The 22,853-nt window shown below is 41.8% G+C and overlaps 1 protein-coding gene across 1 annotated transcript in view; it reads left to right on the top strand.

Moving 5' to 3' along the window:
* Positions 1–20,939: 20,939 nt before the first annotated feature.
* RAP1B (RAP1B, member of RAS oncogene family) overlaps positions 20,940–22,853 on the top strand; it is a 77,725-nt gene continuing 75,811 nt past the window's right edge. Inside the window, exon 1 of the mRNA XM_074942086.1 lies at positions 20,940–21,091. The gene's annotated coding sequence lies outside the window, so the exon portion shown is untranslated. The remainder of the gene's footprint in view (positions 21,092–22,853) is intronic.

Genomic DNA, 22,853 nt, shown 5'->3' with positions numbered 1-22,853 from the left:
ATCTTTCTAAAGGACCCAGAATTTTTACCTGGCTTCCCAAAAGCTATTTAACTGTGATGAATATTTTGAGATAGTTTGTATGAAAGATGCTACACAAAAGCATGGGTGAAGTTTGAAGTGGGAAGGGGGGTGTTCCCCCTCCTCAAGCTACAAGCCTGGGGAAGGTGCAGAATTTGCCCCTCTACACACACATGGCCTCATTGGCCTAACTGGAGCTGTCCCCTCCCTTCCCCCCAAATATAGAAGTCAAATTACACCTATGCACAAAAGATGAGTTAAATATAATACTACAGGGCTAGTTTTATCTCTGACTCTTCTGTGATGTGTTTGTGGAGGGCACAAGGAACAACCCTGTGCAGTGACCAAAGACAACAGCATTCCCTGACCCAAGGAAGCACAAGTATTGCCCTTTCTGTGTGTATCTGAGGAGAGAGAAAGGAAGCAGGGCCATGCCCCAACCACTTTTCTACATTGAGGAAACAGGCTAAAACATCTTAAAGGTTCGTTCAGCCTGCACGCTCCCCCTGTACAGTGGTAGGCTCCAGGAAGACGAATAACTCAGGTACAATCTCTCTCTCAAACAGCTAGTCTATCAAAGAGATGTGGCTCTGTATGCCCACTTCTTAAGACTGTGCCAAGATGGTACCACTAAGTCCATATTGTATTTTAAAAAGGCATGTGGGAAGGGTTGCAGTAAGATCATCTCTTTGGAAGAGAAAGAATTTAACATTTTGAATAACTAAGAGCTTAATTTAGTCTATCAACACACATTTTTTTCCAAGCTCCTACAGTTCTATCACTATATCATCTTACACTCCAATTATCTCTTAATGACAAACCTGCTCAGACCCTTGGAGGACTGTTTTCAAGACACACTGAACGATGGGCAACATGCCTAAAATGATCTCCAAATTACCCTTAGGTTTTTGAAAGAAATTCAGCTAGAAATGAGTTCTGTAAGACAGCAATGCAAAACACCTCTGCAGAATAATAATAGGTTAGTGTTTACAAGGATTTTGAAGATGTTGTATGATTATGATGGAAAATAAGGCGTTTCTGAGGTGATCTGTTCTTTGGTACTTTTTATTTACAGAGCACTGCAAGTGTACATGGTGCTGTACAAACACAGGACAAATGAATTTCCTGCACTGCATTTATAGAGTAATGTTTCAGTCCTAAAAAGGAATACATCAGGCAATCCCTTTACCGGATCAGAGTCTAAGTCCCACAATAGGTGCAGCCAAGCTCTGATCAGTGCAGGAATTGAAGGAGGGTGACGGTGCAAAAGTACCTTTTATGTCAATCCCCAGAACTGCCAAGTGCCAGTTAAGACCTGAACCTAATATAGAGCAGCCCAAGGCCTACTGTACCTTCTTCTGGCTGGCAAAGATCCTCAAGAGAATGTTATACCAATTAGGGATTGACTTTGTGCAGTAGCACTCTGGCCATGCCATTCCCCATGGCCACACCCCTGACATGTTCTTTACACTGGAACATGCAGCAGAGGGGCAGGATGGGGGCATAAAGCCTGGATTCCGCCATGTTGGAATCCTCAAGTGTCTGCCTACACTGGCTTTCCCACTTGTCTGAGCTTCAAGCAGAACAGGGCCAGCCTATATGATACACTGTAAACTGCTTAAATATGAAGGGGTGCAGACTTCATCTCTGAGGAGATGGACATTGAAAGGCTTTGTGAAATAAAGGCATTTTAATGAGGTATTTTTTCTTTAGTAGATGATAGGAAGCCCTTGTTTTACAAGAAGAAGCAGTTAGTTCACAAATGTGAAGGTAGGAGTAATGCAAATAAAAGAGAAGGACAAAAAATGAAATAGTTAAGAAAGAGTCTGGGAAGAGCACAGGAAGTGGAGAGAGAAGGAGGAAATGAGAGCAGAGGTGTGGGGGGGGGAAGAGAAGTTGTAAAACCTTGGTGGTGAGGTCAAGCTGCTTGAACACTATGAATTTGAAGAGGGGAGTGACATGGTCAGAATAGCAGGAAAGAAAAAGGAGCTGAGTTATTTGGGATTTACTATAATTTGCTTTAATGCAGATATCTCTGCAATTATTTGTAGTTTGTGCTTGATGTTACTGGAAAGCCCTATCTCTGAACTTTCAAGTATTCTGAAGTTTGTGATCATCTTTCTGGTCTTTGTAGAGATGTTGTATTACATGACATTGTAATTTCATTTAAATTGGTTGACTTCTCTTTTATGTCTCCACTGGTCCTATAAGATGCCATGTTGTACCAGTATTGGTTGTTACCCCAGCAATTAGGGTAAGATAGCTAAGCAAGCAATAGATTTGACCTACCTGATGCCAGTGAAGATAAGTGATATATCCTTAGGTGGAAAATAGTTGGGTAAGCCAAACCTTATCCATACTTAAGGACTTCTGGTTTTAAAAAAGGGAGCTGAAACGCAGAGAGAGGGTTGGAGAAAGGCCTGACTGTGAATAGTTAGGAAACTGAGCATTACTCCTCAGGCTTGCCAAACAAAGAGAGGCAATGGCAGTTATGACAGCTATCATGGAATATCTTTCCCAATTTCTAGAGAGAGGCCTTGACTGTAGAAGATTTGAATGGGCAGGCTATGTTCTGCCAATAGGCCCTCAAATATCTGGCATATAAAAAGACATATGGATATGAAGCCAACATCCTTCCTGCTCCTTCTTCAGCCAAATGACAGATAGCTGTCAATGCCTTCCAAAAAATTTCTGTCCCAGTGTAACCATTACAGTTAGGGCATCAGAAACTTAAGATAATTCACAAGATACAAAGTAACCTCTGTGTAGGGCTTAATTAAATCCAATTGGTGGAATATGAGCAGGTCAGGCCTAGGCAGACAAGCTAAGAAAGGAAATAAACAGAGGGGAGGATGACTGATTGGGGACTCAATTAATAAAAAATTAAGGGAAGATAATATAATTAATGCCAATCAGCATGGATTCATGGAAAATAGATCCTGTCAAATTAATTTAATTTTTTTAAGATATTACATTTTGGTTGATAAAGGTAATTGATTTGATGCAAAAGATTTCTGTAAGTATTTGACATGGTACCACATGACATTTTGATTAAAAAACTCAAATGATACAGTATTAATGTAGCACATATTAAATGGATTAAAAAACTGCCTGACAATTCTCAAAATGTAATTGTAAACAGCAAATCATCATCGAGCAGGTGTCTTTCTAATGGGGTCTTGAAAGGATTGCTTCTTGGCCCTACACTATAAAATATTTTTGTCAATGACCTGGAAGAAAACATAAAGTCATAACTTATCAAATCTGCAGAAGAGATAAAAATTGGGGTAGTAGTAAATAATGAAGAGGACAAATCACAGATACAAAGCGATCTGGATCCCATGGTAAACTAGGTGCAAGAAAACAATATGTGTTTTAATATAGCTAAATGTAAATGTATACGTCTAGGAACAAAGAATACAGGCCACACTTGCAGGATGGTTGACTCTATCTTGGGAAGCAATGACTCTTAAAAATTGGGATTCAAGGTGGATAATCAGGTGAACATGAGCTCCTAGTGCAATGCTGTGACCAAAAGAGTAAATGCAATCCTTGGATGTATAAACAGGAATATCGAATAAAAGTAGGTCTGTTATGTTACCTCTGTGTTTGGCATTAGCATGACCGTTACTGGAATACTGTGTCCAGTTCTACTGTTCACAGTTCAAGAAGGATGTTGATAAATTGAAGAGGGTTCAAAGAAGAGCCATCAGAATTATTAGATTGGAAAATATACCATATAGTGATAGGCTCAAGGAGCTCAATCTATTTAGTTTAACAAAGAGAAAGTTAGGCGGTGACTTGATCACAGTCTGTAGTACCTACATGGGTAACAAATATTTAATAATGGGCTCTTCAATCTAGCAGACAAAGATATAGAAAGATTCAATGGCTAGAAGTTGAAACTAGGCAAGTTCAAACTGGAAATAAGGTACACATTTCTAACAGTGAGGGTAAATAACCATTGGAACAAATTACCAAGGGTTTTGGTGGATTCTCCATCAGTGGAAATTTTTAAATCAAAATTGGATATTTTTCTAAAAGATCTGCTCTTGTTCAAACACCAGGATAGTTCTGTGGTCTGTGTAATGCAGAAAGTCAGATGAGATGACCACAGTAGTCCCTTCTGGCCTTATAATCTATGCATTTACAGCTCTTCATTGCTGATAAGAAGAAAATGGGTCAGATCCTCAGCTGGTATAAACTGGCATAGCTCCTCTGAAGTTACACTTCTGGCTGTTACCAGAACTGGAGAAAAACTTTAGGAATAGATTTTGTTCTTTGAGAGAACTGTGAACTGAAGATTCCGATGTCTTGCATACTCAAAATTCAGTAAGAGTTGTGGTGAGGATTGGAGTATTCTGTCACTCCCCATTGTGACAGCAGACCCGTAGCCTACACTGAGACTGGGGAATTTGTATCTCGTCAAATCTATTCATTCTAGTAGTGGAAGCCATAGAATAAAACTTCTACAGAGCTCAGTGTTTGAGGTGGGAGGAGTGTGGTGTCAAGATGGGAGATGAGGAGAGTGGGAGAGTCTGAGCTTCTGTATGTTTTTCTAAAGTAGATTTGTGAATGCTCTGGGTGGAAAAAGGAGCCACAAATGTTGAAGCAAAAATATTTTCGTTTTTCTGTGAGAGACAAGGTAGGTGAGCCTGTATAAGGGGGAAGAAGCAGAGGCACTTTTAGGATCTCTGAGGGCTGAGAAGCAAAGAGTACAATTTGCAAAACATGTCTACAGGGTCTTCTACAGAGCTTGTAAGCACCACGTAGATGGACGCAGCTCCATTCCAGTCCATTAGAAGCTTCATAGTGGCCCTGTAGAGCCTGAAAGCTTCCCTCATCTGGGTCCAGCCGCAACAGGGCTAGACCTCACCCAGGACAGTGGGCCTGAGGAAGATTGCTTATTCATAAAGGCTGCTTAGTCAAGATGAGAAGCCATCTACTGGGATGTCTTCATTAAACAGTTTCTACTATATTACATATTCTCAATGTCTCCTATGGGCAGCTGGCACTAACCAACTCTAGTTTATAAATGAGTGCCCTTTATAGTCTGTGGATGAACTATTCAAAACAGAAAAAGTAGTAGGTAACACTTAAATGTCAATATATGCACAGAGATTTTATAGACTGTAAGTATTGTGGTTTATTCAAGATTTGTAAATACAGAGAGTGGATAAGTGATAAAGTTATTGTCAATTAAAATGAGAGGATGACACAGCATCTAGTGCATAATTCTTGATTATATCCATATATCATCCATATATAGCGTATACATCAATATTTCTTGATGATATCCATAAACCACACCCAACCACAGCTGCTGTTTGAGGCCAATTACTCTTATATGCTCAAACAATTAGAGATATTTCTTCTGAATGATTTTTATCTAAGGCTGCTTTTGTTATTATAAAGACCATTAATGCTAGCAGCTGAGCAACTCCAGGAAGGTGCTGTTGTCCTGAGGTAATCAGAGGCATTCAGATGTTTCCTCTGTCCTAATTTCATCTGTATATTCATTTTTTTTAAACACTGTATATCAATCCATTGTAAAAGTTGAGGCTTTAATCACATAAAAGTGAGAAAATTCAGATTTAGATTCCCACAGCACTTCTAAGTGTGTCTTTGGACACACATCCGCAGTAAGAGCACAGTAGAGCCACTGAAAATATCCATGGAAAATTTTAGCAAATTCTAAGAAAATTTGTTACTCAAAAACTGCACAATTGTTTGTAAAACCTGTAGGTAAGTGGATAGGGAGTTACATGAATTTCACTCTGGATATATATTAAAAATACACTGTTCTATAATGAACTTCTCTTTCCTTCTCCTTCCCAAAGACCAGCTGCCTCCCTGTTTTTCCTACCCCCAATTTTTCCACCTAAAACCCTGGAGAAATATTTCTCTTCTCCAGAGATCTTCTTATGATGCCCTCCTCCTCCTCCCCAGAGGAGTTCTACCTCCTCAATCCACACCCATCACCCAAGAGATTTTCCATATTTTTCTGCTTTTTTCCCCCCACAGACAAGGAAAAAGAAAATGATATCTCAGGACTTTTCTTTGCTAAAGAAAATTTTCCTCAGATACCCATAATTTTTGAAGGATTTATGAAACTTTATGAGAAGGCAGACATAATCTAATGAGCCCTTATTCATCTGGAGAGAATTTTTTTTAGAGATTTTGGCTGAAAATGGCTGACAATGGAAAACCACCAAAATCAGGATACAATAAAAATATACAGAAAAATAGAAAAAAAATACATTCATTGGTTGATCTTTTCTGTATACTGTTCTTCCAACAAATTTGTTGAATAAATTGAATTGTATATTGTTTATGTTTAAACTGCACATTTTTCTACGTGTACATATGTACTATTTTGCATGATTGCATATATACTGTGTGATTGTATGTATGAGACAGCAGGATTTTGGCAGTTCTGTGAACCTTAAAAAGTGAACTGCAGATATTTTATGACAGATAAGCTAAATGTATTTTATGGGTTGATTGTGCCAAACAATCAACCCATCAGCACTTAACATATTTTAAACTAACCTTTCAAGAAATGGCAGGTCCCCCACAAGTTTTGCTGGCTGGCTCTTGGTCACTGTGACACTTAAAATGAAATGCATTGTAATTATTTATATTACTATAGTGCTCAAGAGCCCTGGTCCTGGACCAGGTAGTTGTTGCACAAAAACGGCACAAAAAGATGGTCCTGTGCCCCCTAAAGAGTTTACAATTACCAGATACCCTTCTGGAGCAATTGAAGTGGCCCACACAAGTTAAGTGAGTGGCAGCTGAATAGATTAATAGATTCCAAAGTCAGAAGGGACCGTTGTGATCATCTAGTTTGATCACCTGTGTAACACAGGCCATAGAAGTTCCCAGAAATAATGCCTAGAGTATGTCTTTTGGGAAAACATCCAATCTTGATTTTAAAATTGTGGGTGATGAAGAATCCACCACAACTCTTGGCAAGTTGCTCCAATGGTTAATTACTCTCACTGTTAAAAAATGTGCCCCTTATTTCCAGTCTGCATTTGTCTAGCTTCAACTTCCAGTTATTAGATCTTGTTATATCTTTATTAGCTACATTGAAGAGCTCACTATTAATATTTGTTCCCCATGTAGTTACCTATAGTCTGTGACCAGGTCACACCTTAACCTTCTCTTTGTTAACCTAAATAGATTGAGCTCCTTGAGTCTATCACTATAAGGCACATTTTCTAATCCTATCATCATTATAGTTGTTCTTTTCTCAACTCTCCAATTTATCAAACTTGAACTGGAACCAGAACTGCACACAGTATTCCAGTAGTGGTCACACCAGTGCAAAATACAGAGATAAAATAACCTCTCTATTCCTAATCAAGATATTTATGCATCCAAGGATTGCATTAGCCCTTTGGCCATAGCGTTGCACTGGGAGATCATGTTAGCTGATTATCCACCATGACCCCCAAATCTTTTTCATAGTCACTGCTTCCCAAGATAGAGTCCCCCATCCTGTAAGTATGGCCTATGTTCTTTGTTCCTAGATGTATACAAATACATTTATCCATATTAAAATGCATATTGTTTGCTTGCACCGAGCTTACCAAGTGATCCAGGTCACTCTGTATCAATGACCTAGCCTCTTCGTTATTTACCACTGTCCCAATTTTTGTGTCATATACAAACTTTATCAGTGACAATTTTATGTTATTTTTCAGGTCATTAATAAACACGCTAAATAGCATAGAGCCCAGAACCAATCTCTGTGGCACCCCACTGGAAACACATCTGTTTGAAGATGATTCCCCATTTACAATCACATTTTGAGTCCTATCAATTATTCAGCTTTTAATCCACTTAATGTGGTGCCATGTTAATTTTTCAACTTTCTAGTATTTTTATCAAAATGTCATGCGGTACCAAGTCAACTGCCTTACAGAATTTCTAGTGCATTACATCAGCAAAATTACCTTTATCAAGCATACTTGTAATTTCATCCAAAAAAGATAGTTTGCCAGGATTTATTTTTCCATAAATGTTGATTTGCATACATTACATAATGGCATATGGAGCTTTTTACCTCTAGGATACTCTTTTGAAGTTAGTACTGATTGAAAGTTGTTACTACCTGGAATCCTATGTAAAATAAGATTGGTGGTTTCCGGTCATTTTCTAGTGGATAAATGTCCAGATCACACAAACTATGAGCAGCACTAATTAGCAGTTTAAGCATAGAAGTCAAGGATAGAATGGTCATGAAAATTAAACTATTTGCTTATCCCTAGAACCGGTCTGAAACATGTGCCAGGAGGTGGGGCATCATGGGGAAGTTTTAACTGCCACAAAATGTATTCAAGGGACACCATCATAGGACCTAATCGCATTAGCCACACTATCAGAGGCTCGTTCACCTGCACATCTACCAATGTGATATATGCCATCATGTGCCAGCAATGCCCCTCTGCCATGTACATTGGCCAAAATGGACAGTCTCTATGCAAAAGAATAAATGGACACAAATCAGACGTCAAGAATTATAACATTCAAAAACCAGTCGGAGAACATTTCAACCTCCCTGGACACGCAATTACAGACCTAAAAGTCGCAATTATTCAACAAAAAATTTTCAAAAACAGACTCCAACAAGAAACTGCAGAACTGGAATTAATCTGCATACTGGACACCATTAGATTAGGCTTGAATAAAGATTGGGAGTGGATGAGTCATGACACTAACTAAAAACTATTTCCCCATGCTAATTTTCCCCCTACTGTTACTCACACCTTCTTGTCAACTGTTTGAAATGGGCCATCCTGATTATCACTACAAAAGTTTTTTTTCTCCTGCTGATAATAGCTCACCTTAATCGATTGGTCTCGTTAAGAGTTGGTATGGCAACCCCCATTTTTTCATGTTCTCTGTATATGTGTGTGTGTATATATATATATATATCTATATATATAGAGAGAGATATATATCTTCCTACTGTATTTTCCACTGCATGCATCTGATGAAGTGGGCTTTAGCCCACGAAAGCTTATGCTCAAATAAATTTGTCCATCTCTAAGGTGCCACAAGCAGGGCCCGCTCCAGGCACCAGTGAAGGAAGGAGGTGCCTGGGGCTGCCAATAGAAAGGGGCAGCACTCCGTCCGTCATCGGGGCGGCACGTCCGGGTCTTCGGCTGCAATTTGGCGGTGGGCCCTTCAGTCCCTCTTGTCCTCTTTGGCAGCACTTCGGCAGCAGCTCAACCAGGCTTGGTTTGTTTTGTTTTTTCTTCACCACTTGGGGCAGCAAAAAAGCTGGAGCTGGCCGTGGCCACAAGTACTCCTCATTCTGTCTGCTGATACAGACTAACACGGCTACCACTCCAAAACACATTCTGTAAATGGAAGGTTTCCATTTTCAGGGTTTTCACTCCAGCACTAAATCTACAAAGTAAAAGTAAAGAACAAATAGTGTTACTCATAAGAATAATTTACAAATTGGCTTATAAATTAGAGGCTGAATCTTTCCCATAACTCTATACTATGTAGGAAGACTCTGGAATAAAGTGGTGTTTGACAAGGGTGTCTTCAAGAAACAGCTACAGTCCCTTTTTGTTTTCTGCCACAAAAGGGGCATAAATGAATAAAATAAGATCAAGTGCTGATCTCACAGAATAGGTTTCAGTTTTATGGAGGCTATAGCAGAGCATGATGAAAATGATCTTAAAGTTGATTATATTACAAAACCACACACCTGAGCTAGCTTGAAAGCTTTTCTTCACATTGCTGCATTGAAATGAAAAGGAGACAAAATAAAGATACAGAAAAAGAAAAGGGAGAAAGTTTACTATATTATAAAATAATGGAATTAAATATAATGGAGTCTGGAATAAATTACAGTATATGCATTAGAGAAAAATAGTAAATTACTGCAGCTAACATTGTTTTCACTTTGGAACCAGTCTTGCAGTTCTTAGTCAAAGTTGCCATGAAAGTCAATTGGTTCTTTTTTAACAAAAAGAGAATTATGTAGAAGATAACAAGAATAGTTAAGAAAAGCAGGATCAAATAAATCTTTAAAGCAACATTGAGAAGCAAAAAATAAAAACACAACACAATTTTTTAAAGATGAGTTTAATTTTAGGTTATATGATCAAGATCATGGCCCAAATTCTTTACTGCTGGCATAAAGGAGCTTTAAAGCCAGTACAGCTTTTATCACCCCAGCACAGATGATACAGAGCCAGTGTAACAGCACCTACGCTATTCCTCTCCCTGTGGCTGATGTAGGGAGCAAGGCCATGGCAAAGGGGCATGGCCAGGGCTTCCCCCTCATCCTAGCAATCTTTGGATATTGTAATAGCACCTTGGGATCATTGGCAATGGGCACAAGTTAGAACAGCCTTCAGGCTACTGCAAGTTACACAAGGAGATTCTCCTGATGCACCTCTGCCACAGAGTCAGTGTAATGCAAAGGTGATTTTATTATTATCTTTTGAGTTAATTATTACCCTTTGAGTTTGGCTAGCTGTTCTTCAAACTCCTTTTTGGCTTTTCTTATTACATTTTTACATTTTTACATTTAATTTGGCAGTGTTTATGCTCCTTTCTATTTACCTCACTAGGATTTGACTTCCACTTTTTAAAAGATGCCTTTTTATCTCTCCCTGCTTCTTTTACACGGTGGCTCTTTTTTAGTTCTTTTACTGTGTTTTATAATTTGGGGTATACATTTAAGTTGAGCCTCTATTATGGTGTCTTTGAAAAGTGTCCATGCAGCTTGCAGGGATTTCACTCTAGTCACTGTATCTTTTAATTTCTGTTTAACTAACCTCCTCATTTTTGCATAGTTTCCCTTTCTGAAATTAAATGCCACAGTGTTGGGCTGTTGAGGTGTTCTTCCCATCACAGGAATGTTAAATGTTATTATATTATGGTCACTATTTCCAGGCGGTCCTGTTATAGTTACCTCTTGGACCAGATCTGTGCTCCACTCAGGACTAGATCGAAAGTTGCCTCTCCCTTTTTGGGTTCCTGTACCAGCTGCTCCAAGAAGCAGTCATTTAAAGTATCGAGAAATTTTGTCTCTCCATTTCGTCCTGAGGTGACATGTACCCTGTCAATATGGGGATAATTGAAATCCCCCACTATTATTGAGTTCTTTATTTTGATAGGCTCTCTAATCTCCCTTAGCATTTCATTTCATCTTCTCTATCACTGTCCTGGTGGTCGATAATAGATCCCTATTGTTATATTCTTATTAGAGCATGGAATTACTATCCATAGAGATTCTATGGAATGATTTTTATTTCATTTGATTCCACATTTTCTTTCACATATAGTGCCCCCCACACAACCTGTTCTGTCCTTCTGATATATTTTGTACCCCGGAATGATTGTGTCCCATTGATTGTCCTCACTCCACCAGGTTTCTGTGATGCCTGTTATATCATAGAATATCAGGATTGGAAGGGACCTCAGGAGGTCATCTAGTCCAACCCCCTGCTCAAAGAAGGACCAATCCCCAATTTTTGCCCCAAATCCCTAAATGCCCCCTCAAGGATTGAACTCACAACCCTGGGTTTAGCAGGCCAATGCTCAAACCACTGAGCTATCCCTCCCCCCTCCTCCTTCTTCAACACGAGGCACTCTAGTTCACCCATCTTATTATTTAGACTTCTAGCATTTGTATACAAGCACTTTAAAACTTGTCACGGTTTATTTGTCTGCCCTTTTCTGATGTGTCAGATTCTTTATGTGAATGTTTCTCGTCTGATCTGGCCCATGCTTTCTTCTCTTCCATTCCCTCCTCCTGACTAAAACCTAGAGAATCTCTATTAATAGATTCTCCTCTGTCCGATCCATATGCGCCTCTGCAGCAATCGGCTTTCCCTCATCTCTTAGTTTAAAAACTGCTCTGCAACCTTTTTAATATTAAGTGCCAGCAGTCTGGATGCACTTTGGTTTAGGTGGAGCTCATCCTTCCTGTATAGGCTCCCCCTATCCCAAAAGTTTCCCCAGTTCCTAATAAATCTAAACCCCTCCTCTCTACACCATCGTCTCATCCACACATTGAGACTCTGAAGCTCTGCCTACCTACATGGCTCTGTGCATGGAACTGGAAGCATTTCTGAGAATGCAACCATAGAGGTCCTGGATTTCAGTCTCTTTCCTAGCAGCCTAAATTTGGCCTCCAGGACGTCTCTCCTACCCTTCCCTACGTCATTGGTACCTTCATGTACCACGACCACCGGCTCCTCCCCAGCACTACACATAAGTCTATCTAGATGCCTCGAGAGATCCACAACCTTCGCACCAGGCAGGCAAGTCACCATACGATTCTCCCGGTCATCACAAACCCAGCTATCTATGTTTCTAATGATCGAATCCCCCATTACTAACACCTGCCTTTTCCTAATGACTGGAGTTCCCTCCCCCGGAGAGGTAACCTCAGTGCGAGAGGAAACCCCAACATCATCTGGAAGGAGGGTCCCAACTATGGGAAGGTTTCCCTTTGTTCCCGTTGACTGCTCTCCTTCTCTGGGCCTTTCACCCTCCTTAACAGTGCAGGGGCTGTCTGACCGGAGGTGGGACAAATCTACAGTGTCCCGGAAAGCCTCATCAGCATGCCTCTCTGCCTCCCTTAGCTCCTCCAGTTCCGCCACTCTGGCCTCCAAAGCCCGTACACGGTCACTGAGGGCCAGGAGCTCCATGCACCAAATGCACACATACGCCACCTGCCCACAGGGCAGGTAATCATATATGCTACACTGAGTGCAATAAACAGGATAACCACCCACTCTGCTGCTGGGCTTCTGCCTGCATTTTCTCCTACAGCTACCAAGGTTAATGATAGGGTTTTTGATTAAATCAAGAAGTTTTGATTATAGTTTAGTTTAAAGGTTTTAAAGAATGGCAAGTGTACCTTGCCCCCTTCCCACTCCCCTTCCAAACTCCCTGTTAGCTGTCTCTGGTTGCTTGCTCACTGCTTTATAAAGTCCTGGCCTTCTTGATAGCCCCGCCCCCTGACTAAGGCTCAGCCAAGGAACAGAGGCTTCTAGGTTTCAAACCTTGTTTAGAAGCTCCCAGCTTCCAACTGCCGGCCACAGCACACAGTCCTTCAAACAAACAAGCAAACAAACAAACAAACACAAGCTCAGCAAACAGCAAGTAACCCGCAAACACAAACACACACTACAGACATCCACTTACCCCAAGGGTCCCGTATTTGTTCCTCCTTCATCTTGAGAACTCCCTCTCAAAACTCCCTGTTAGCAACAAAAGAAGTAGACAATATTTTTAGACCAGTCATTATTATATATACTAACTTTTGCTTAAATTTTGGGTCAAACTTTTAAATATCAGCTTTGTTAAACGTTACATAACTTTGGAAGATCAATGAATTTAAGGTCTCATCCAAACACTGTTAAAGTCAATGGGAGTTTTTCCACTGACTTCCATGGGCTTTGAATTTGGCCTTTAAAGACTATTTCAAATATGAAGAAGAAAAAAAATAAAAAGTTGCCAACATTTTGAAATTGACATACAAATCAAAGTATAGTTTTTAAGGTTCAAGAATATTGTTTTTTCAAGTTTAAACCCTGCCCTTTTTTGGTGAGGTAAGATTATTTTTCTCTTTCCAAGGGAAAGAGTGGTCTCAGAGTTACAAGGACACCATCCTTGTATCAGACTGATTGCCCTGACCTTCTGATCAAGTTGGGCTGGACCCAGGTGCCTTCTGAGCCCATCAACACTATTCGTGCATCTGAGTTCTAACTCAGACAAAACTCTCATTTACTTCACTGCAGAACTGCAGGACTTAGCCCAAGTGCTCTCTTTACCTGCACTTTTTAGGTTTTATTTTAGATGCAATGTTCTACCAAGTATATAAAAGCAGAGCAGGGAAAGGCTTTGTGTCAATTTCCAGTAGTATGCAACTCAGAGTCACATGGGAGAAACTGAGATTTGGTTTGTTAAACTCTATGCAGTCCTAATATCTTGAAATGTGGTTTCATCCCTCTTATAAGTTAAGTGGGGTTGTGCCTTTGATGGGAGACTTCTAAGAAAAATCCAGGTACTGCAGGAAGCGGAGTTGGTGATTCAGGAAGCAGTAATCCTCTTTCTGAGTCAGTACTGAGCTAGTTACTCATGACACACGCATTGCTGGAAGTGCTGTCTCTTGAAAGAGAAGTAAAGCCAAGGTCCTAACACTTGAAATCATTAAAATACCATGAGATATTTTGCAAGGGTAGGAGTGCTAGCTCAGATCCTGGCTACATTCCACCTCAGGTAGTTACATTCCCTCTCTAGTTCCAACTCGGTACATTATTCTTAATTTTGTCCTCCCAAAACATTGCTGTTGTGACAATCTTGTTCCTTATCTGATTAGCTGACTGCCCAATGCAATTTGACAGATCTTTTCAACAGAGAATAAAATAAAGAAGGCTTTTCTGTTTCCAAATTAACCCTTACTTTAAGAGTTTACGTTTCAAGGCTAATGGCATCTTCTTGAATCCCTCTATGATACTGAGTAGTGTGCTTTGAAAGCAGTCATGCTGGACCTTATTCCACACTTTTTACACATACTGCTGTTATCTCAGATAAAATAGTCTCCACCAAGTAGAGGAAAACAGACTCTGTAAGTAATGTTGATGTTTGTTATTGTTTAGATTGCAGTAGAGCACAGCATGTTCTAGGTTCTTCCCCAATTCAGAAAAAGAGACAGTCCAGACCCTGAAGACCATACAGAATAAAAAAACAAATGTAAGATCAGGAAAAGCTATACATTATACAGGCAAAGAGGTCAAGGTGATGATAAGCAAATGTCTTCTTAGTTACATAGGGTTTATTTTCAAGTTAAACATGAACAATATCCTGTCTCTGCCTCCATTATCCTTCCACAGTTCAGCCCCCTTGTTTCCCCCCATTCCAATTTCCGCATGAATCCAGTTCCCTAATATACTTTCCTCCTAGTGCTGACCACCTTCCTCATTTAAACAAGCAGGTCACTTATAAGATAAATACATGAAAGAGAGAAGCAAGGGACTTAGTAAGCAAGTTTCTTGAAGGTGTTTCAGAAAAAGTTCAGGAGGTACTTAAATGAAGGGTAGTAACACTGTGGACCATCTAAAGAAAATGTTCCATGCATAGAGGGCAATGTGGAAAAAAGTGGTGCCGTGGGGATGTTTGTGGGAGACGTAAACAATAGGACTTCAAGAATGGCATTATGGACCGAATGGAGGGGATGAAGACAGCATAATAAGAGATGGGTAGATAAGCAGGGAGGAATAAAGTTATATAGGGACTTTAAGGAGATCACAAGAAAGTTGACCTTGATATAGTGCTGAAGGGAGAGGGAATCAGGGAAATGATTGAGGATGTGGAGAGGGTTTCAGAAGAAAAATCAGGAGTTCAGTTTTACCCATGTTAAATTGGCAAGATGGCCAGACAAGATGGCAAGTCATCTGGAAGATGTCAGTGAGATAGGCTGAGAGTGGATGCAAGGTTGAATGGAGATAGTTAGGTCAGCAGTGTAAAGGTAGAATTGAGAATCATCAGTGTAAAAATGGTAGTTAAAGTAATGTGAGCAGATGAGGTTGCACAGAGATAGTGTGTAGAGAATTAAATAGCCCTAGTAAAGCGCTATATGCAAATATACAAAAATAGGGAAAAGAAAATTGAGCTTGGCTTGAACAAATAACAAGACAAAGTATTATTAAAGCCAACACTTTAGTATATGCAGAAATATCAAATGGAAATTGTTGAATTATAGATAATATCTATGTCACTATCTAAACTCACAAAAAATACCCCCAACCACTTTTTGAGAATTTGAGAAGCTGTCCCTTTATCATTTAAGCCATCACAACCATGCTCTGATACGGTAAACCTTCCTTGGAAGAAACAGCTGTGGCTTCAAGCCATTCAGTCCACTCACCAGATGAGACAAGGACTTTGCTTCCTCTAAAAGTAAAGCATCCAACCAAACAGGCCAAGTGACATTTCTATTCCCTTTGGGACAAATGTCTAGAAAAGCACACAGAGTAGTTCATTGGCATGCAGCCAGCATAACATTCTCTGGCACATGCCCATTAAACTTCTGAGTTGCTGGCACAGAGCAGCTGCTACATTTTACCTCAGAGATAGCTGTGTTTCAGTGGTAATAATTAAACTGAAATATACATACAGAGCTAAATTTTGCCTTGTTACACCCAGGTAACCCCACTGAAGACAATGGGAGTAAAGTTAGGTTTGCATGGGTGCTACCCAGTAGTGTGCTGCCAGCCTTTTATCAAGGAGCTCTTTAAAAATAATTTCCTCACTTCCCAGAAAAATCCATCAATTCCGTAATCCTCTTGCCCCTCATAAAACAACCCAACTCCATAGTTTTCTCCCACAAGACCACCAATCCTTCACCTTACCTCAAATATATCTGTCCTTTCATCCTCCCCACACTCAATTCCATCAGTCTTTTCACACACATCCTGCCCATGATTCCTCCTATCTAGCACATCCCTAAGTGGCTCCCTTGTAGCTGTGCTTCATAATAGCAGCTGTAGTTTGTCCTGCAGCCCCTACTAGCAGTTGTGGTAGATAGGGTGTCCTGCTACCTCTGGGTGAGGGTTGGTTGTTTGGTTAGGTGGGAAACAGATCCTCTCTAAAGACAAAAAGTGATCAGTTGGGAAACAGGGTTTAAGGGACTTGGGTGAGTGGGACTCCTGTGACTTGATGGTACAGCGGGTTGTGTAAAGAAGCAAGTCTCTCTTGGCATGGGAGTTCCTGGTATGAGCAGATCTCTACTGGCATGTGTGTGGTATCAAGGATACATGGGGCTCCAGTTTCTTGCCCAATACCTTTCTTTAAACTCCAGACTGGGGCTGGATAGATAGGCAAGCCAGGAAGGGAGAGATCAGACTGCAGTGGCTGTAGGACTCCCCCATCTCCTTTCTTCCTCATGCACTCCTAGAACAACTGGCAAAGTGCGGAGTAGAGACTATGCATGGTGCAACCCCCCCTGCACCAGGACCTCGTGGAAGACACACATGGGAAGTACATTGGGAGATACACCTGCACTGGAGCAGTTGCCTTAGGGACCACCAGCTGACTCAGGCCACGTCTACACTAGCGAGTTTACAGCAGCACAGCTGTACTGATGCAGCTGTGCTGCTGTAAGATCGCTCGTATAGCTGCTCTTTTCTGATGGGAAAGAGCTCTCCCATCGACATAATTGAACCACCTCTAATGAGCGGCGGTAGCTATGTCAGCGGGAAAGCGTCTTCTGCCGACATAGCGCTGTCCACACTGGCTCTTCTGTCAGTGTAACTTATGTCTCTCAGAAGGATAGTTTTTTCACACCCCTGGGTGACATCAGTTATACTGACAAAAGTGCTAGTGTAGACATAGCCTCCGTTAAATCCAAAACATTTTAACAAGCAGGGTGGGTCTGTGAATCAATATTTTGCCTCCTCCCTCCCCAAACATAACCAATTCCATTCACCATAGTCACATCATTATGTGATGATTTTGGCCTGAGGATTTTGGTGACGGTTAGCAAGGTGATTCTTTGACTTACACCTCAAAATTAAGAACTCATGTTACATTAAAAGGGAGGAAGGGGGAAGACCCAGCATCCTACTGCAGAAATGAATCCTAGCTGCCTGTTTCTGTTGAGCCTAGTTATCAATTTGCAGCAATTTACATTTTCAAGGCCACCCTCACAGGGGTATTGGAACCATTTTTATAGGGGAGTGCTGATGATGGAAACCATGTATTTGGTGTTTTTTATTACTACTTCAAGCCAAGAGGTGAGGCAGCACCCCTAGTTCCAGCAAAACTGACCTTCACTAACACAAAGGATAATTTTTTTAAACAAATTCTGATTTTCCCCTTCATAAAACTCAAAGGCCAAGCTCTGTTAACAAAAGGCTCACATAAACTCCCACCAACCCCCTCCAGCTGATCACTGGTATGACAAAGGGCAAAATTTGGCCCACTGTCTGTAAAGCACTTGGTAATGAAAGGCACTGTGTAAAATATTTTCATAATGGAAACTAACTTGAAATCTTAACCATTGTGGTTGCTATCACTCCTGTTATAATTAACAGCATGTGTATTAGCACTTAATACTGTACGCGATTAAACTAGCTCACAGAGGAAAGCTGTGTATGTTTTTTTTTTTTAACCAGAGGGCAGAGGATATGTCTTCCAATTTGTTCTTTTAATCTCTATATTGAATTTTTGAGGGAGCTGACAAAAATATATACAAATAGAAAAAATAAATACTGAGACACAAATATTCTCACATTTTTTCAGTAAATGTACTGTGAAAATAATACTTACAAGAAACACCACGCATATAATTTTATTTAAAATATACCATTACAAATTCACCTAGATTAGCAACTAAAGTCTCCCAGCTTAATTATTTTTACCTTGAAAGGGGGTCTAAAAAAAGTACTACATTTTTTGCAACCTGAGCTCTCTTGAATTATCTGTCACTTACAAGGGTTCATTATCAAAATACTGTACAGCGTTTTAGCTGTAAAACATCAAGACATTTGTCTGGACTTTGGAAGAGATTTTATGATGTTTTGGATTTTATTTTAGTGCAATGCTCTGAAGAAAAATATTTTTAAAGGGGAAAATAAGAACTTCTTTGTCACTTTCTTAGTGCCTTGGATCTAGATGGAACATCTAATGCTGTGATCTGTTTGCTCTTTTGGCTGCACTTTGGCCACCTCTGCTCTAACACTCTGAGGTATAGTATTTACTATATATTTATCATGAGCTACATGGACTCCAAGCGGCATACCAAATAATTTTCCACTATCATGCAATTTGGGGAAATTTAATCTTTTTTTTTGTCTTTTCTATCTCTGTGCTACAAACAGAAAGCCTCTGCTTCCTCCACACCCACTCCCTTTGCCAATAATCTCATTGTAACTTCCTGTCAGTTTCACACACTCAGTGGTGAACTTCCTCTAAGCAAGAGCTTTATCTGAACACACCATATTAACCATTTGCTTAATAAGTATTTCCCATAAATATAAATCATTTATTCTTAACATTTAAGTCTTTAAATACATTATTATTCAAATGAGAGAGAACACTTGTGACTTTAAGAAAAAAGGCATTTTATATTATTCAATATAAAACTAATATGAATGGGGGAGGAAGGCTCAAGAAAGATCATAGTTCCTTCTACTTTAATCGGTCCCCTGCCCCTGTGGCAGTGGAGGCTAATGATAGGTTGTAAGGGTTGGGAGGCTTAATAAGGCATGTCCAGAGTAATAATATTTTGTAAAAAGAAAAAAGAAAAGGAGTACTTGTGGCACCTTAGAGACTAACCAGTTTATTTGAGCATGAGTTTTTGGAGGGGGGTGGCGGTGGTGAGAAAACCTGGATTAGTGCTGGAAATGACCCACCTTGATTATCATGCGCATTATAAAGAGAGGTTTCAAAGAGGGATGGGCTATTACCAGCAGGAGAGTGAGTTTGTATGTGTGTCTGTGGGGGGGGCGGGGGGAAGGGTGAGAACCTGGATTTGTGCTGGAAATGGCCCTCCCTTGATGATCACTTTAGATAAGCTGTTACGAGCAGGACAGTGGGGTGGGAGGAAGTTTTGTTTCATGGTCTCTGTGTGTATATAATGTCTTCTGCAGTTTCCACAATATGCTATGCATCCGATGAAGTGAGCTGTAGCTCACGAAAGCTCATGCTCAAATAAACTGGTTAGTCTCTAAGGTGCCACAAGTACTCCTTTTCTTTTTTCTTTTTACGAATACAGGCTAACACGGCTGTTACTCTGAAACCATAATATTTTGTGTTTATATGATACCAATTATCCAAGGATCTCAAAGCACTTTACAAACATGGATAAGAATTAAGGGGGTCTATGCATTTGTTTTAATTTTTTACATTTCCCCCCAGTTTTTTAATGATTTAAGGAGCTCTTTATACATTGAGATCAGTATTAAACCAATCTCATGGTTTTAACTGATCTGTAACTATTAGGAATTAGGAGGAGACCTTGGTGGGGAAGTAGATTCTTCCTTATCTGCCTATTGTGGAGTTTCTTGCACCTCTTTTTGAAGCTTATGGTGCTTCTCTGGGTTGGAGACTGGATACAAGACTAGACAGACCATAACTCTGATCCAATATGGCAATTCCTATGTTCCTAGAGTTAGCCTTCTCATATTTCAGTTCCTGATTGATGGCAATACCACAGGAAGAATAGATCTTGCTTTATTTCATTTCCCAAACTCGCTCTCTGAGGCAGTACATGACAAGCATGAACGCAGAAATGCCAATCATGAAGTATTTGCGATTATGCAAATTCTAACACAGAGATTGGGGAACTGGGCTCAGCAACCACCCTTGATCTCCCTGATGTGAGTTGCTAGGACCCTGAGTGGGGCAGTCAAGGGTAAGAGGGTAGTCAGTGCAAGGGTCTGACCCCTCAGAGGGCATGCTGGCGGTTGTGGCGTAACAGACCAAGTCAGTGAGAATCCATTGGCATGACAAGCTACACACGTTGTCACAGGCTAAAGCTGATTCAGACCCTTAAGAGACAAGGCGGGCGAGGTAACAGCTTTTATTGGACCAACTTCTACAGATAGCAAAGGCGTCTGTCACAGGCAGGTACAAACCACACGGTGTTGGGCAGTAACCCACCCGTGCTACCCCCGAGCCCCCACCCCTCTGCCCTAGCGTACCCGCCAGCACACCCCCAGTGAGAGACGTGCCCGCCCCGCCCTCTCTCGGGCACGGCTCCACTACCCCGCGAGGGGATTGAGGGAGTCACCCTGAGCGGGCGCGAAGGGGAGGGAGGTTCCATCTGAGGCGGGGGAGGGGCCGCCGGGCTAGGGCTCGCGCGTGCGCAGTTTTGGAGCAGGGCGGAGAGGTCACCTCTCCCCAACCCCCACCCCCGCCGCCGGAACGAGCTAGGGAAACCAAAGCGAGGCTCGGCGTGCAGCGTCCGCGTCACGACGGCGGCTTCAAGCCTCGCCCAGGCAGCGGCAGCGAGAGAGGGAGCGGGCGTGCGGAGCAGGCTCGGCCGGGGAGGAGGCGACAGGAGGAGCGGCGGCGCCGTCCGGTAGGCGGCGGCGGTGGCGGTGGCTGAGAGGGGAGCGGGGCGGCCGGGCGGGACACTCCGGTACCGGGCGGGCGGTGGCTGCGGCAGCGGCGTGTGTCTGGTGCAGGTGGCCCCGCGGCAGAGGGAGCGGGGCGGGCAAAGGGGGCCGGGGCGGCGGCGGTCGCGCCGGCGGGAAGAGCGCGCTGTGTGGAAAGGGGGCAAGTGTCTGAACATGGCGGAGCAGGAACCGAGAGCGGCCGCCGCCGCCTCCTGCCCCCGGCAGCGGGGACACGGGGGGGGGGAAGAGTCTGGGGCTTGGTTGCCACTCGCTCCCCCGCCCCTCGAGCTGGGGGGGGGCCGCCCCGGCGCCCGCCCGCCTGCCCCGAAGTTAGAGCGGAAGCGGAGAGTTGTCACCCCAGAGCTCTGAGCTGCTCCCCAGCCGCGCCTGGGCTGGCGGGGGTCAGGGGCCTCTCGGCTCCGGGCGGTGAAGAAAGTTCTCACCCCCGCCTTGTCAGCCCGTTGTGGGAAGTCTGCGTCCAGCCCCACCTAGGCCGGCAGTATCAGCCGCTGGAGAGAAGCTGCTCACAGTTTCCATCACCCTCCCCCGGCGTGGGGCGAGAGTGTCCTGCCCATAGGCCTCGTCCGTTTCACTTGCATTGGACTGAGGTGATCCCCTGCCATGGTGTCGGCCCCCAAAGTCCGGGCATCACGGGCAACATATTGAGACTGCGCTGGCTCTTACCTCGCGAAACGTTCTTTCTTCATCCCTTCATGCTGGTGGTGTTTTTTTTTGTTTTGTTTTTTGCTTTTAAACTTCTGGTTTCTGTGCTATTTATACAGTGCCTCAAGTGTGCTGAGCACTTTGGTAGTGGGACTAAGAAGGCACAGTGCCTGCCCAGAAAGAGCTTGTGATGTAAATAGACAACACTGCAGTCATTTAATGTTTATGAATCTTCTGACCCTTATCCAAATAAAAAAGGAAAAGAAACCTGGGGAATTTGTAGGTCTTAAGCCCAGAAGGGGCAATTATGATCATCTAGTCTGAATTCTTGCATAATACTGGCTGAAAAACCTCACCCAATAACTTCTGTATCAAGCCCACACCTTTGAGGTATAGTATATTTTAGAAAGGTATCCATGGTGGCATGACTGAAAGCTGTCAAAATTTATGCCACAGAAGAATAAAATGAGGCCTTGCAGGATGTGATCATGATATTGTAGTCCAAATTGACACAAGTTAGACTGTGCAACATTTACTGAAATGCTGCTGTTCTTTGACTTTTTTAAAAGGAATGGGTAATAAATGCTACTTAAGAAATATCTCTCTTCATTTTGAAAAGAGTTTCTGTATAACTTGTGGTATAAGTGTGTAACTTTGTGTGCCTCCAAAAGGGAATATTTAGACAACATCACAAACCAAGCATTTTTAATGCAGTTGGGACTCACTCATCTGGAAATTTTGATAGCACGTTTAATTAAATATAACAACCAGTTCTTGTATAGGAACTCTGAGATTTGTGAGTTCAAGCACTGACCCCCTCAGTATATACTCAGATAGCTAGCCTGAGCCACCACCACCCCTGCTGTCATAGCCACACTACTGTTTGTCTACCTGTGGTGGGAAGCCACCCTTCCAGGTGCTATGTAGACATACCCTAAAGCAGGGGTCGGCAGCCTTTCAGAAGTGGTGTGCCGAGTCTTCATTTATTCACTCTATTTTAAGGTTTCACGGGCCAGTAATACATTTTAACGTTTTTAGAAGGTTTCTTTCTAAAAGTCTATA

This window comes from Natator depressus, chromosome 1 (assembly GCF_965152275.1).
Source record: "Natator depressus isolate rNatDep1 chromosome 1, rNatDep2.hap1, whole genome shotgun sequence".
Taxonomy (NCBI): Eukaryota; Metazoa; Chordata; order Testudines; family Cheloniidae; genus Natator; species Natator depressus.
This window is presented reverse-complemented; position numbering and strand designations above follow the sequence as displayed.